The sequence below is a fragment of the Anopheles funestus genome, chromosome 3RL (genome assembly GCF_943734845.2).
Source record: "Anopheles funestus chromosome 3RL, idAnoFuneDA-416_04, whole genome shotgun sequence".
Lineage (NCBI taxonomy): Eukaryota > Metazoa > Arthropoda > Insecta > Diptera > Culicidae > Anopheles > Anopheles funestus.
Genome location: NC_064599.1, coordinates 75855571 through 75870124, shown reverse-complemented (window position 1 = coordinate 75870124; position 14554 = coordinate 75855571). Strand labels below are relative to the sequence as shown.

The 14554-nt window shown below is 39.9% G+C and overlaps 1 protein-coding gene across 9 annotated transcripts in view; it reads right to left on the bottom strand.

Annotated features, from left to right (window-relative positions):
- Window positions 1–14554, bottom strand: part of LOC125767018 (leucine-rich repeats and immunoglobulin-like domains protein 1) — a 187675-nt gene that overhangs the window by 6593 nt on the left and 166528 nt on the right. Inside the window, exon 5 of one of the 9 annotated variants that reach the window (XR_007418719.1) lies at window positions 6197–10003. The exons of the other annotated variants lie outside the window; for them this stretch is intronic. The gene's annotated coding sequence lies outside the window, so the exon portion shown is untranslated. Of the gene's footprint in view, window positions 1–6196; window positions 10004–14554 lie in introns of those variants that run through there. 9 annotated transcript variants of the gene reach the window in all.

Below are 14554 nucleotides of genomic sequence, written 5' to 3'. Positions count from 1 at the left end.
GATGGACGAAACTAAAACCCCCGGAACACGGTACGTATGGATGGGGTTTTGCTGTATTGTTGTTTCCGCTTCCTGTCACGTTTCCGCTTCGGACGTCCGGCTAGTGCGACTGGCAAACACGATACGTCGGTAACAAGCTCATCTCGGCGCTGGGGATTGTTTTGCAAAGGAAAAGTCAAAGTAGTATTGTTGTGTGTGTTTGTTTGTTTTTTTTCGGGGGTTTGTTTTACATATCAAAAGACGAACATGATGGACAGTGAGATGAAAGGTGAATGGATTTGTAGAAGAATGTTTTCGTTGGCCGTCAAAAAAAAAATGGAAGTCACATGATGGCGCAAATTCAATCGCAAATAAAAAAAAATTACTTAATTTTAGATGACAAGGCCATTTATTAAAAGTTTTAGATACCTTAAATTTAAATTTAAATTTAATATTTATTAAATATATATATTTAGAAAAGTTATTAAAAAAAAATAAATTTTGTTTTGTTTCAAACATTACTACTATTACTGTATTACAAAAAAAACAGTCTTTTCTAATAAAAACTCTTTTCTTCATAAGTTATGCTATTTGCTAAATTTCCATTTACTAGAACGTAAACGAAGCGGCACTCGGCGTAATATATTTTGTCACAGCTTAACGAAGCACAGACAACAGCAACCGTTCATTTTTGTACGTGGGATGTACCGTACCAAATCATCGTTAAAAGGATCCGATGTTAGGGGCAAAAAGGATCTGAAGGCGGGCAGTACAATAGAACAAAACCCCAAAATAGCTCCACCAGAGTGGAGGTTTGCAAAATTTATAATATTTATGCGAACGGCATATTTACGGTGTCGGCCAAAAACCAAAACTATGAAAGGATTCGTGCCGTGTACGTGCCATAGATAGCTGAAGAACACAATTAACGTGCCGAGAGAGATCCGAGTACGAGAAGGAAGAGATTTCATGAGGGGAAAAGTCTTTCGAAATTTGAACGAAAGATTATGCTTGTAAATTTTATCTTATTGTAAAGCATAGAAAGAACGTCGCAAATATGAAACTGTTAAAATAAACAGAAAATAAAAAAAATACATCATTATTTTAGTTTATATTTTTGTGTCACAATACCGATGGAGGCGCATGGTTCTTTTCATTTTTTCGAGTTTTTTTATATTTTCGTTAATACTACGACACTCATAAAATATTGTTCCCATGCCATTCACATCGTAATGTGTCCTATCTGCTGCAGATAATCTTATTTCGTTGGTTCGTACGACTGCCCCGAATCGAAAGCAGGCGAAAGTGACCGCCCTGCGAACATCGCATCGCTGATGGCCCATCCATCTCTTACGCTACCCATTTCACTGACCGATCATAATTCATAGTCCCAGCACCGGGGCGTGCTAGTACATTGTAGCAACATTAAGCAACGGAAGGTCAAAACGGAAATAGCCAAAGGGCCTCACGGAAATTTTCCTATAATTCGCTTCATAAATCAAAAAAATCCTTTCCAAACCGCTGAAGGAACATCTGCTATTTTTTGTTGTTGTTGTTGCTCTCTATTCCTATTACTTTGGCTGCGCGCTCGTTTGTCTTACAACCCGGGTAAAGCTTTTATCGATGATATCGAACAGTTGGGACAGCGCAATGCCACACAGAAAGCAAACCCTCCCGGGGTCCACCATTTGCATCAATCATAACTTATCGAAATAAAACCTTTAACCCCTGTCCGAGTACGATAAGCAGCATACATCATTCAGGATTTACTGAGGTTTAACAAAGAGAAGAAAAAAATCAAGCTCTAAAACACGAGGTAAAGAAAAGCCCTTCAAAAGCCTTTCCGGTCGTTATCAGATCATCGAACAATGAGAGCTTTGTTCACATGCAGAGCATAACTAATACCTAATGGTAATTGAATTTATTAAACAAAACAACAAAAAACACACAGGAAATCCTTTAATAGATAAAAACACCCCTTTCGGTGATGCTCCATTTTGTGACTCGAGGAGTAATAACAACAACCCGCAAATGATTGCATTGTGTGTAGGACGATAATTTAAAATCAATAAACACTTGTCCTCAACGACATAAACAATCAAGTGTCAAAAGCGCACCCACTTCTCCAGTTCAACATCTCTTGCGGGTTGCGGGAAAAGCTTTTGCTTCGCTTTTTTTCTGCTCTTCTTCTTCTCTCAAACTGTTGTCAACACTTGACGGTATCGATGCTTACCGGGGCTTACCAAAGACGCAAGCGAGACGTTCGATTGCATAATCAACAATGCTCGCTCACCCGCAATGGCACGTTTTGTACGGGTACCAGATGCTTCCAGATGGGACAGCTGCTTCTTCATGGTGAGTAGATTTCAAGCAATTGTGGTTGAGAGTTGGGGTTTTTTTACAATTTTTCCCACTTCTGCTTTCTCGACCGTTCACAGGATCGTAAGAAACGGTCCTGCTTGTTTTCTCTTTTTTTCTATTTCATTCTCTACCATTGTGAAGTGACGACTCTTTGGAGCATCCAATCGTTTGGACACATCTTTGTGTCCGATGATCGAAAAATGTAGTACACGAGCTGGAGGTGGACATCTACACCACATGCTCTCTTTGCCTCGTTGAAGCAGCAGGCACACACACGCACACATGGCAAAGCTCGATTAAACCTTCCCGAAGCAGAAGCCCTCGAGTGTCGTTCAAGACACTTCGCTTTTCTTGAGCTCTTTTCTCGGTGTACTCCCCCGGTTGGCTTTCACAGGCATTGACATCAGCTCTTGGGAGATGCTTACGCTAGGGTAGTAGTGGCTGTGACATTCGCCACATGATTTGTGGTAACTTATAGGCTCTGTTAACATTCGACCATACCCGCCCGAAGCATTCTTTAACAAAGGACATTCGAGAGGATGCTGCCCGTGTTTAATTGGAAAATTTTAAAGTTGCATGAAGATATTTTAAATAAAACTTTATACTCCTATTCAAGATGCGACTTCGTAGATGTACAAACGATAGTTTCAGACTTCCAACGATGCATGACTAGAAACACGAGCACCGTATTTCTGTTCTGTGCTTTTACCTTGGAACAATTATGCATAATGGCAGATGTTTACATTTTCTTCTTCGTAAACATTCCATACACTAGACATCAGGGTTGTCAAATTGCTGAGATACATCAGTAGAGCAAAGATATTTGAAGTTCCCCATAAAAGGTTTACCAAACATACAACTTGGGTTGTAAACGCCGGGGCATTACAGAATCCAGATCTTAACTTCGAGATTAACTCTCTCGCTCTTCTAAACCGACAGAACGCTTCAGCGCAGGTATGTATGCTTCTGGCTGTCTTTACTTAGAATCGTCTGGATGTGCTAAAGCTGTATCTTCAGTAGCAGTGCATTAAAGAAATGCATCACTGTACATCACACATCCCACACATAAAAGGTACGAGCACAAAACTGCCGTATTTGTACACCGACCGGGGTATGTGGGATGCCCCGTTTGGCGATGAAGACAACCCCGAGAATGCTGGGAAATAAAGATGCTAATGGGTTTTTGCCCCAATGGTTCATGTAGACGAATAATTGAATTATTCCATCGGCCAAGACGCTTGTGATGGGTTTTTGCCGGTGTTAAGAGTGTCGCAAATGTTCTCTCCATCACTGAAGCAAGTCGGTACCGTACATGGTTGCAGCTTGCGGTACACAAAGTGCACTGAAGGATTGTGCATACACTCACCCCGATGAGTGTTTGTTGTCATAGGTTAATATGAGTGTAGAAGAGTTGGCGCTTGCTGTTAGAGTTCGGGCTGACTGCACACTTTAGTGGTTGAGTTTGCTTGCTACTGCTGGTGTTTTTGGGATGGACGGGAATTGAAATCTTGTTATGTGAAAATTCAATTAGGAATCAAATTGTTTTGCCATGGCTAACAACGTTATGGCTGAGAGCCTTTTTTTAGGGAGTATGTGAGTATGGTGGATGGTTGGGCAAATGCTTTTCTTTCCCAGACCAGTGCATATACTTGTGAATAGTAATTCCTTCAGTTTGCACATGCAGTTGCGAAGATCAATACAATGTTTAGCAAATGTTTGCGATAAATAAATAAGGGATATTTGTCGAATGTTTTCCAGTTTGTCAAATAACGACAAGTAGGGAACTTTTTTAACAACAAACGATATTATATCTAATCCATTCTCCTTGTTGTGGCACTACAACCTCAAGAGCTTATACGGGAGTCCGGATGAGATTTGATACATGGTTCTGTCGCTCAAAGCCTGGCGCCGCCACCATCTATTCCACCAGGACGTCCCAATTCATTACTATTCACAGGTGTATAAAAACGTTTCCCAAATGACATGAACGTTTCTAGGTGTTTTTTATAATTTTCCTTAAGAAATCTTTTAAAAGTTGAAAAAATTTTTAGTTTAAAATTTTATATGCTACCAATCAGACAGACAGAAACAATACCAAAATGATACAAAATAAGAAAATCAAAAAATTTTAACGCAATAAAATCAACTTAAACAATCATTTTCACAATTTATAGTAACATTGATAAATCTTCATCCCCTTTTAAATGGGCCAGTAGTCGGTTTGGTATTTCAAATATTTTTCAGGTTTTTTTCATTTTACATATTCTGCTACGCATATTACTTCAATATAAAACAAATAAAAATGGTTACATTTCAAAGGTAAATCGTTTGTCCAAATGCTCGTTGAAAATAACGACAGCTGAGTTGGAAGCTCGCAAACTCATAATTGACTAGAATATCGTATTTCATATATTCGAAACTAAATACCACAGGTTAAATTAATTTTCATTATATTGCGACTCGGTAATTATGCCTCTGGAACACCCGCTTACGAATTCTCAGGATGAAAATCGATTATTTTTTATGCGTTAGTAAAGATTCATGAGATAGGATGAGATAGTAACCGGTGGTTGCTATCAATTTGAGCCCGAGCTACAAAATGCGGCTTGACAGTAGAATGCAAACACGCTGTCAAGGGAAAATTTTGACACGGAAATCACCGCAAAAGAGCAGATCGTATAATGCAAGATTCGTAGGTGGAGCAGAAGTTCCTTTTAGTTAATAAATACGAATCGAAAAAGCTTCTTTTTTCATCAATTTTCATTCTGAAAGCGAACAAGTGCCTTGATTAATTGCAGTATTAATTGGAAGGAAAATAACGATATTCTAAAATTGTCACAAAATTAATTTGTGAAACTAATCAAAATAATTTTTATTACCTGCTTCAAAATGTAATAATTACAAGATGATGCGATATTTATAGAAAAAAGCGTTCTTAGCGTTATATCAGCTTAGTATGATGAAAAATTAATTTCAAAGCACTTTTGTACATAGTATTTCTAACACTGAGCAGTACAAGGTTAATTGAACAGTTGGTAAATCCCAATTCTATCACATGGAATATTACAGCCTTGGAGAACTTTCCCAGAAAACGTAGGCCTTGTTTTAACGATATGAGCCATATTTCTAGGAAAAATATATTTGGTTTTAACCGTTAAACAATCGACGGTGTTTCGTAGTATCATAGTCCGAGATAATAAATATTTTCCAATATTGAATATTGCGAGTTTGTACGAAATACGATATTATCCCGAATCATCCCCAAAAATAGAACCACGGCACAGAACATTGCCTTCATCTTCCTTCATAAATTGATCATTCATTTCTTTTGCATCCATCCAAAAGTCCCTCCAGGGTGAAACAAAAGATCAATCTAAAACAATCTCATGACAGTCTTTTCGTTTTTGCGCAAACGCCCACATCTTCCACAGGTACTTGAAATATTCGCACAGTGAAATGGTGATCTAATGAAATATTATAATTTTTATCGATTTTCTTCACCGACAAATTTTTATTCCCCAACGTGATAAGTCCTCCGTCTCAGACAGTGAGAGCAAAAAAAAAACCCCGCACCCCGGTAGTGATTAAAGAAGTGGATGTAAAGCGACTGAGAGGAAAACAAAACCAAATCAAACAGCAAAAAAAAAATAGAAATCCTTTGCCGGAATCCCATCACAACTTTTCCTGCAAAAGGCGTGTTCCAGAGGACGTCCTCCAGTTTTGCCATCGCTATGTTTTTTACATAATAAATGAACGGTAGCGAAGCTGCTGTTTACGGATGCGATCTCCGGACGAACCAGGCAGACGGAAGCGTTGGGCCATATCTAAGAAGGGCCGGCGAGATGAATCCTGGCATGTGTCCCCACGAAAGTGAACGAATTCGTACGCGCACCAAACGAAATTGGTACACACCGACAGACATTTGCCGCGCACAGTTACCGGAAAATGAACGAATACCCGAATTGAAGATATGATTTATTCAACCACGAACATGGGCGGCAAGGTGGGAAAGGTTAATGGGCTACGGTGCAAGCGTCACAATTGCTAGACCACTTCCAGGCCTCGACCTTAAGCTCGTGGGACCGACACAGAAATGAATGCACAAGCAGCACAACTTCCTTAGCCTCACGGCTGGGTCTTGTGGCTGGTGATTTTTATATTCTGGTCGTCCTTCTTTGAGGTTTTTATTATTGATGAGAGTAATTTCCGTCCGCGAAAAGCCCCAAGCTTCCAACTCCCATTCGTCCTGTGCGCTGGCGGCATTCGATTGATTGTGTCCCGGGCCATCCCACACCACATTGGATCATCCCGAGAGGGTGGGGTTTTTAAAAAGGATAAAACCTCAGCAGAGCATTCGCATTTGGAAAACGGAGGTTCAATCGTTCGGCAGAGAAAGGAAATGAACATTCGAAAGACACTTGCCGGCGAGTTCCGGCCAAAATGGCGATGGGTAATGGTAAGTAAAATTGACGTTTCTGCGATGATTTATGGAGGGTGAAATCCGTCTCCCATAAGGCACCCTCCTTCCTTTACAGTGAATAGAAGGCAAAAATCGCCCAAGTGAAGATGACTACAATTTCTTGCATATAAATTGCGCACAAATTAAAGTCCACCTCCTTCGCCCTCGATAGTACTAGATTTACAATGATAAAGCTTTGTACACTCCAGAGTCCATAAAACTGAATGGTTTCGCATCTTCAACACGTACGCAAAACATTGGAGATTGGGATGGGTTTTTGCGTAACTAAAACTTCAATCCCGCAACGAAACAATGTACGTACAAATTCTGCAAAATCCCATCCCCCCGAAGCGGTTACCATGAGAATGCGGGCAACGGTGGCACATTGAAGCAAAAAGTATGATACACTTCGCCGTGGCAGCGACTTGGGAGGAATGGGTCGTCGTAAAGACTTGCGCGCTCCAGATTATCGTAATGATGTGTGCCGTAAAATCTTGTAACCGCCTCCCGTACGAACGAAACTAGCAGTTTTCAACACAACATTTTTCGCGTATAATGCAAAAAAAGGCATTGTGGCATCGGGGATGGTTAACGTATCCAATCCGGGCGGGTGGGCGACAAGAAGTACCCAAAGCCCGCTGGTGAATTGTTCGCCGATTTGCCGTGTCTTTATTCTTCTGTCTACTGTTACACTTCACCCGCCCGGGGTTTGAAGTCGGCGGCATGCGCGCGTGTTTTGTGTGTATCTCGTGCGGCATCGTTTATATCGTCAATAGCTTACGATGTGTTTTATGTGAATGGTGGCGCGTTTGAGTTAGCGTTTATGGGTACGACCGTTAAGCATGCAGTACAATGTTGCAATAAAGTGCTGAATCCCGTATCAAACGGGGACAAATTCGATGGTAGAAAGAGGGAGAAAAAGAGAGAGAGAGAGTTACAAGACGTATTTATCATAAAAAGAATTAAATAGAAGCAAAATCATCTTTCAAGCTTAATGTGATCAAATTTCACTCCAAAGAATAAGCTCAATAAATATATATTGATACGTAACGCATCGTTCCACGTTCAATATTTCCTAACTAGTATGACTCAAAAATGCTTTATGTTGTTCAGCCATGCTTGTCGTTCGGTAACGGAAATTAATTCTTTCTCACTGAACCCTGTAGTGACGGCTATTTTTAGCAAAAGCCCGCAAATCCACGCAAAAGGATAACACGCTTCTTTACCGGTAAAAGCTCTTGTTGTTCTCATGGTTTTCCCCTCGACAGTGTTGACATATTTTGTCTGCTAGAATGCTGTGCTCGCGCTCTAGAGAAAAAGCGCGGTACAAAAATATCTTGCAGACTCATTAATCTTCGAATGTTTATGGCGTGACGAAGAATGTGATCCATTCGGCTCGTGGCACAAAAGTGCGCACAGTCCCTCGCATCGGTCGAGGAATGAAATTGTTCGCTTACCGTGGTAAGGATCGTTCAAAAGAAAAAAAGGTGGGAATGAATCGTGAAAATTCTAACCGAAAGATTTTCTTATACCGCCCCATTACATTGCTTTAGAATTTTCTACACCTTCCTTCTCAGCCGGATAAGACGCAAATTTCCGGCACAAAAGTATTGTGAGGTTGATTTTCGTTTCCAGGTTTTTTTTGCCTCACTTTTCTTGGCTTGTGATTTTCTTTCGAATGTACGAAAGCAACAAAAAAAAATACACCGTTAACTCACATCTTTATCTGGTTGAATGATTATACAACTCAACTTTTTGAAATATGTTCGTGTGTCTTGCCATCGTATTCTTCTCCTCCTTTAGCTGTATTGTGGAATTTCGTGTTACGTGCGAGCGTCGAGAACAAGGGAAGCAATAAGAAAAAAACCTTCAACCCCTTCACACCTTATACTACTAGAAAAAAAACGTTCTCAAGAACGACAACAAGCCGAAAACCGAAAAGAGGTGCTTGAAGCTGTCAGGATACTCGCACTCGTAGCCAACGTTGGCACAAAGTGGCGTTCTGGGTGTTTTCCTTATTACCTTCCTCACGCTGGCTCTCCTCGGCTTTAAGGGCTTTGAAGGGTGATCACAGGGTGATGGGGTGGTGACCGGTAAAACCCGGTTGCGACACAATGCAGGTGCCAATGAGTGAAGAAAGTTCCACCAGATCTGACAGAAGTTGCTCCTGCTGTTTCGGAGGGTGCACCATACATGAGCAGAAGATTGTTTCAGGGGGTGGAAGGGAGAGAGAAGGAGAGAGAGAGAGGTTTGTTACGTAGGGAAGAAGAAAGGAAAAGGTGAACCGAATTTTAAGTTGACACTTTTACTGCTAGCTTCCTGCCACGGTTTTTGGCCCCTTTTTTGTGTGTGTGCGATGCATGCACCCAGCATGCAGCAGAAGGTTTTCCCTGTTTGGTGGCAAGAATTTTCCCGACCTGGTATGTGAAGTGTGACAGAAGAAAAAAAAAAGATTGGTATTCTTCTTTTTTGTACAATGTGCGCATTTCGGTAGGAAAGTTTGTGAAGTGAAAGTTCCAAACGAGGCTGACGTTGGTGGATACTCTAGAACCCAGTACATCCAGCAGCAAAACAGACGAACCGTACGCGGCGTGGTGTGGTTCGGTTTCCTTTCGTTCGGCTGACACGAAAATGTGATGTGGTTGCGGTGATAATAAAATATTGTCAGCATCGCTTTTTGGCCTTTCTCCCCCACCTTCATCCCACCAAACCAACCGGTGGAGCGCTGAAGAATGTACAGTGAACACCTTGCAAGTCAGGTATCGTGCGCTCTAAAGGAATGCGTTTTCTAAATGACACCGTCACACGGTTTGGAGTTGGCAAACGGTTTTGGTTAGCGCCCTCGCGCCACTATAAAAAAAGCACATCCAGTGCCGTGAAAATGCTGCACAAACCTTCGGTTTTTAAGGTGGCGACTTATCACCGATTGTTGGTGGAATGGAAGAAACCATCCACAGTTGACGTCATACATACACTGCAGAGACACCTTCATTTAAACGGGATTTGTGCAACGGTAGAAGCACCTTCTCCCGGGCGGTTGATGAACGATTTCATTCCCCGATTGCAACGCGAGTACCGCTGGTCTGATTGACGGGACTATATCTTGAGTTGGTTTTCGGGCCAAAATCACTCTTCGTTGATTTTGCTGCACGTTTCATTAGTATACTTGACGGGCATATGTTTAAGCATGACGTTCACCCTTACCTGAAAATAGAGCATTGCAAAAGATAAGAAAATAAAATTAATCAATCACGTACTGGCGCACGACGGGGGCATTTTGCAAACGCAACGAAACAGAGAGTCAATCTAGTCTTATTAAATGGATACAATGTTATCTAAGGAAGCGTTCAATCAGTAGCAAGATTTCGGGTGAAAAATGTTTCAATTTAGAAGATAATCATCAAGATTTAGCATGAAGTGGGGAAGGAGAGAAATATATCAAGCTAGTCAAGTGTTTTCTGTGATATAACATTATGTTCATTTTACGGTGAGTTCCAGATGAAGTTACAGACTAGTAGAAGGACTTCAGTTAATTCGATCCCGAACATTCAGAAAACTGTCATTTGACAGTGGAAAAGTGTTTAAACATTTATTTTAAAATTATTATTAGAACGGCTACCAAATATATCCATTTTAAAAAGCCGAACATTCTCAACTATTAAAATGTCTTTGCACAAAACAACGCTTTACAAATCATAAAATTTCCAAATCCAAAATTTCACAAATATTTGTTAACTAGAACTAGACAACATTATTTGGAAACTATTTTTTCTGATTTATAGGGGATACTAGCAACTGGACTTTTTTGCGTTTTAGGGATGAATTTCTTCAAAATGTAGAGCGGAAATATTTCACAATCATTTCTCATATGTCGATCGAAGAAAGTTAGTTTATTAAAAAAAATCCCTTAACTTTCATATTTTTGTTGAGTGCCGATACTCGAACATTTTAAATCTCAATTTTGTTCAGTCAGTTTGTCATAAAATTTACCATATCATAACTTCCATAAATAAAAAATCGTATTACTTTCTTAAACTTGTCTTTTGTAATAATTTTGATAATCTGAAATATTTTGACAGATTTCTTTTATATATATTTTTTAACGAATTGCCAGCAAGTATCGTAATTTTTTTTTCAAGAACTCCTTAATTGAGATTACTTTCTTATGAAAATAATTCTGAATGAATATTTAAAGTAGATTTCTTTTAGAACAACAAATCAATTAGCGATTCTTTAAGCTTCTGACAATAGATCTACCCTTTAAGGTTATCCAAGAAAGAGCAAAAATATATTTTGTTTCTATTTCATTACCAAAGTTATTTTAAAACGATCGAACAAATAGTAAACCGTTCCCAAACTTATTCGCTGCATGCTACCTTTGTACAGGAATTTAAATTAAACTCATTTCAGGTAAAGTAAATACACTTTCCACCATAGAAAATTTACATCCATTCTGGATTCACCTTTTAACGACGTCATTTACAATACCAGCTTGTGCGTATCACGGAGAGAGAGAGAAAACGGTTGCCAACTTTCCAACTGATGCCTGCAATAATAAATCACAACTGTATTTTTCTTCGCGCTTGATAAAAGACATCACATTAACACCTCCACGTGGAATGAAGATAACTAAGCGGTTAGCACGTGGATTCATGCTGGCATCGGCACACAAATACACCGACGGAGGACTTACTTCCGAGAACAGCGGAAGCTGTAAAAACAATGTTATCTATGAATAATCCTCACACCTTCACACAAAACACTTGAACTTTTCCCTTCAAGATGCTCCCCGCATAACACAAAGCCACCAGCTTCCGTTTAGCGTCTCCACTTGAAGAAGAGATTCACCTTTCCCATCAGAGAAAGAGCAAATTACAGACCTACAGCAAAGTCAAATATCATTTCGATTACATCGAGCGGTGTTAGATGGGGCCACGCGGTGGGTTGTACGCCCGGTGCGCCCATTAAGCGTTCTGCCCTTTTCGGTGGAAAAAGGCCACCCATTTGCACAAAATCCCCGGTGCCCGTTCAAACAACACGTTGCGTTGATGGGACCTCCTACCATCGGTGTGCGTTTGGCTAAACTGCCAAGCTTATAATGACAGCATTATTATTCAACGTTTTAACCTTTATTGCCAGGGTGGAAAAGCCTTCCGATGGTAGCGCGCGCGCCAAGACGGCTGGAGGTAAAATTGACGTGCAAAATAAACATTGTGCTTAACACGGCCCACCCACCCGACGGTGTGGTCGGTGACGGTGCCCGCGCGTCAAGTGGTGATGGTTCTTTCGCGCATCAAAAACAATCAAAATTTTAATGCTTTCCTATCCTACTTATCTGCGTGCTGTTTGCGGGGCGTATGAATGGTTGTGCTGCGTTGTTAGCAGCCAACGGTGTAAAGTTTGTTCCTTTTTTTACGTACCGCTTACGTACCTGAGCTGACTGAAAGGAGGGGAAACAAAAAAAACCAGAAAAGGAAAAGTCGTTTCACCCACGCGATGAGGAACACATAAAACGCAGAGGAAAAGGTACGTTTTGCCATATGCGCCACATACATCCACACACCCGCATATACTGTGGATGGCCACCAAGGTGCTAATGCGATAATTCTCATGCCATTAAATTTTATTTCCAGATGCTTTTTCCAATTTTACACTAAATTTACTCAAACAAATATTTAATCATGCTCGGCTTGGTTGTACTTGGTTGGCTACTGGGGAGGAAGATAACGCTCCCATCTTTAACGTTTCCTTTTACCTGATCCCTGCTTCAGCATCCAATAGTATGCGAGACCCTGTAACTCACATTACGTTCAGATACGTATCCACCTGAGACGTGTTCGGATTTTTCTTCAAGGTACATTTTTCTTCCATCCGTAAGGGAACGTGTGTCGGTACGTGCCATGGTGAAAACTTTGTCTGCAGCACGTTAAAAGGCGATGCATGTGTACATGGCGCACAACATTCCATAATTTTTGAACACGCCCTGCGTTATTGGCTACATTTAGACACCCGAGGGGGAGAAAGATACAGGGAAAATCCACGTCCATTTTTCCACGTGGAGGAAGAATTTTCCTGGAAAACGGTTGTTCCGTTTAGCTATACCGAGATAAAAAAGGGGTAAAACAGTAACGTGAAGGAAGCAGCTTTAGTATTCTATATGGAGAGTTTCCTGAAAGCTCCGAAGCTTACCAGGAAGCGTATGAGTGGTTAACTAAGCCACGGAAACGTTTTCAGGGATTTTTGTTTTTTTTTTTTGTAGACCAAATGAGCTCAACCTGTACAGTGCAGCAGAGGTTCAAGAGATGCGCTTATTGCAGGCTGCAGGATTGATTGAGCCATTTTTTTGCCCTGTTGGTGATGTGGTTGACGCTAGGCGTTAAATAAATAATGTGTCAATAGACGTAGGAAAGTGCTCGGCGGTTGAGGTTAGTTTGCCAGGAAATTGGAGGAAGTTGTGCGAGAAACTGTAAAGTTCAACATAGTGGCGAGATTTATATCGCTACAGTAGTTTGTAGCACAACGAAGCTTAAAAGGCGAGAAAAGGGAAGAATACAGCGTTACCTAGAGTTGCGAAATTAATTCGTTCCGTATCATTGCTCGTATCTCAAAACATGTTTCCCCATTTAAATGCCGTTAATATATGGCAACTCCCCAAAAAAAAATCTCTTCATAATCACTTAATGTATCTACCTGCAAAAATATACTTGCAATACATGTTTTTTTTTTAATAAAAAATAATTTTAAAAAATCAATCAGCCAATTTCAGCCATTTTTTTCCCGTAAGTTTGTTCTGTTAATAATTTTTCTCCCATTAGACATTTGTCAAACAAGAAAAGGAAAACAATTTAATCTCGGTTAATGTTAAGAAAAAAAACCCTACATAAATGAGGAAAGATGATTAAATCGAAACCATTATAAAAATCAACTACATTGTTATACAACATCACATTATAGTAAACCAATAAAGAAGAACTTAACTAACTATTTTCCATTTTCTGACAACTTTAAAGTCTCGAATTTTTGAGGTTTTTTCTGTGAACACTTCAAGTGGTGTAACTCGTTACGTGCATGCTGTACTTGAAATTCGACACCCTAATTATGTCTGTTAAATTATGATTTAGTTTATGAAATGAATTTTACAACAATTGAGTCAAGAATCACAAAACAATTTTCACATATCAATAACAGAAATCAATGTAACTCAATCTTTTAACAGGGGACATTATAAACTTGCAATTGCATAGCTCTTTGAAATTGGCTTCGTTGAAATCAATTGCTACTAGTCTTTAATTCAATGACCGTACTTTAAAAAAACGCGTTGCTAATGAAAAATCAAATGCTACTTCGCCTATCGTATCTCATGCGACCACTTTATTGGGGAAATATAAAGCTTTCTTTAAAATATTTTTAAAAAAAGTTAGACAAATTATCAAAATAGCAATAAGCAATTGTATATTGAAGCACTCAATAAGGTGGAATTTTCATTTTTTGGTTAACCTTATTTAAGGAAAAAAAAACAGAACAGATCTAACCTTCACTTTCTGTCACATTTTCTGAAGGTTTGAGCTCATAATAAAATGCACATGGCCACGAAAGCTAAACCTTCACGGTGTGGTGTGTCATGTGGCTTCCAAAAGCATATGCTACAGGACAGTTCTGTCTCTTTTCCATTCACCCGCCTCCCCGCTTTTGCCACAACCACCCAGCCGGCCGGGCCGGAAACAATGTGCCTTTTATTTATTTTGCACATTTTCT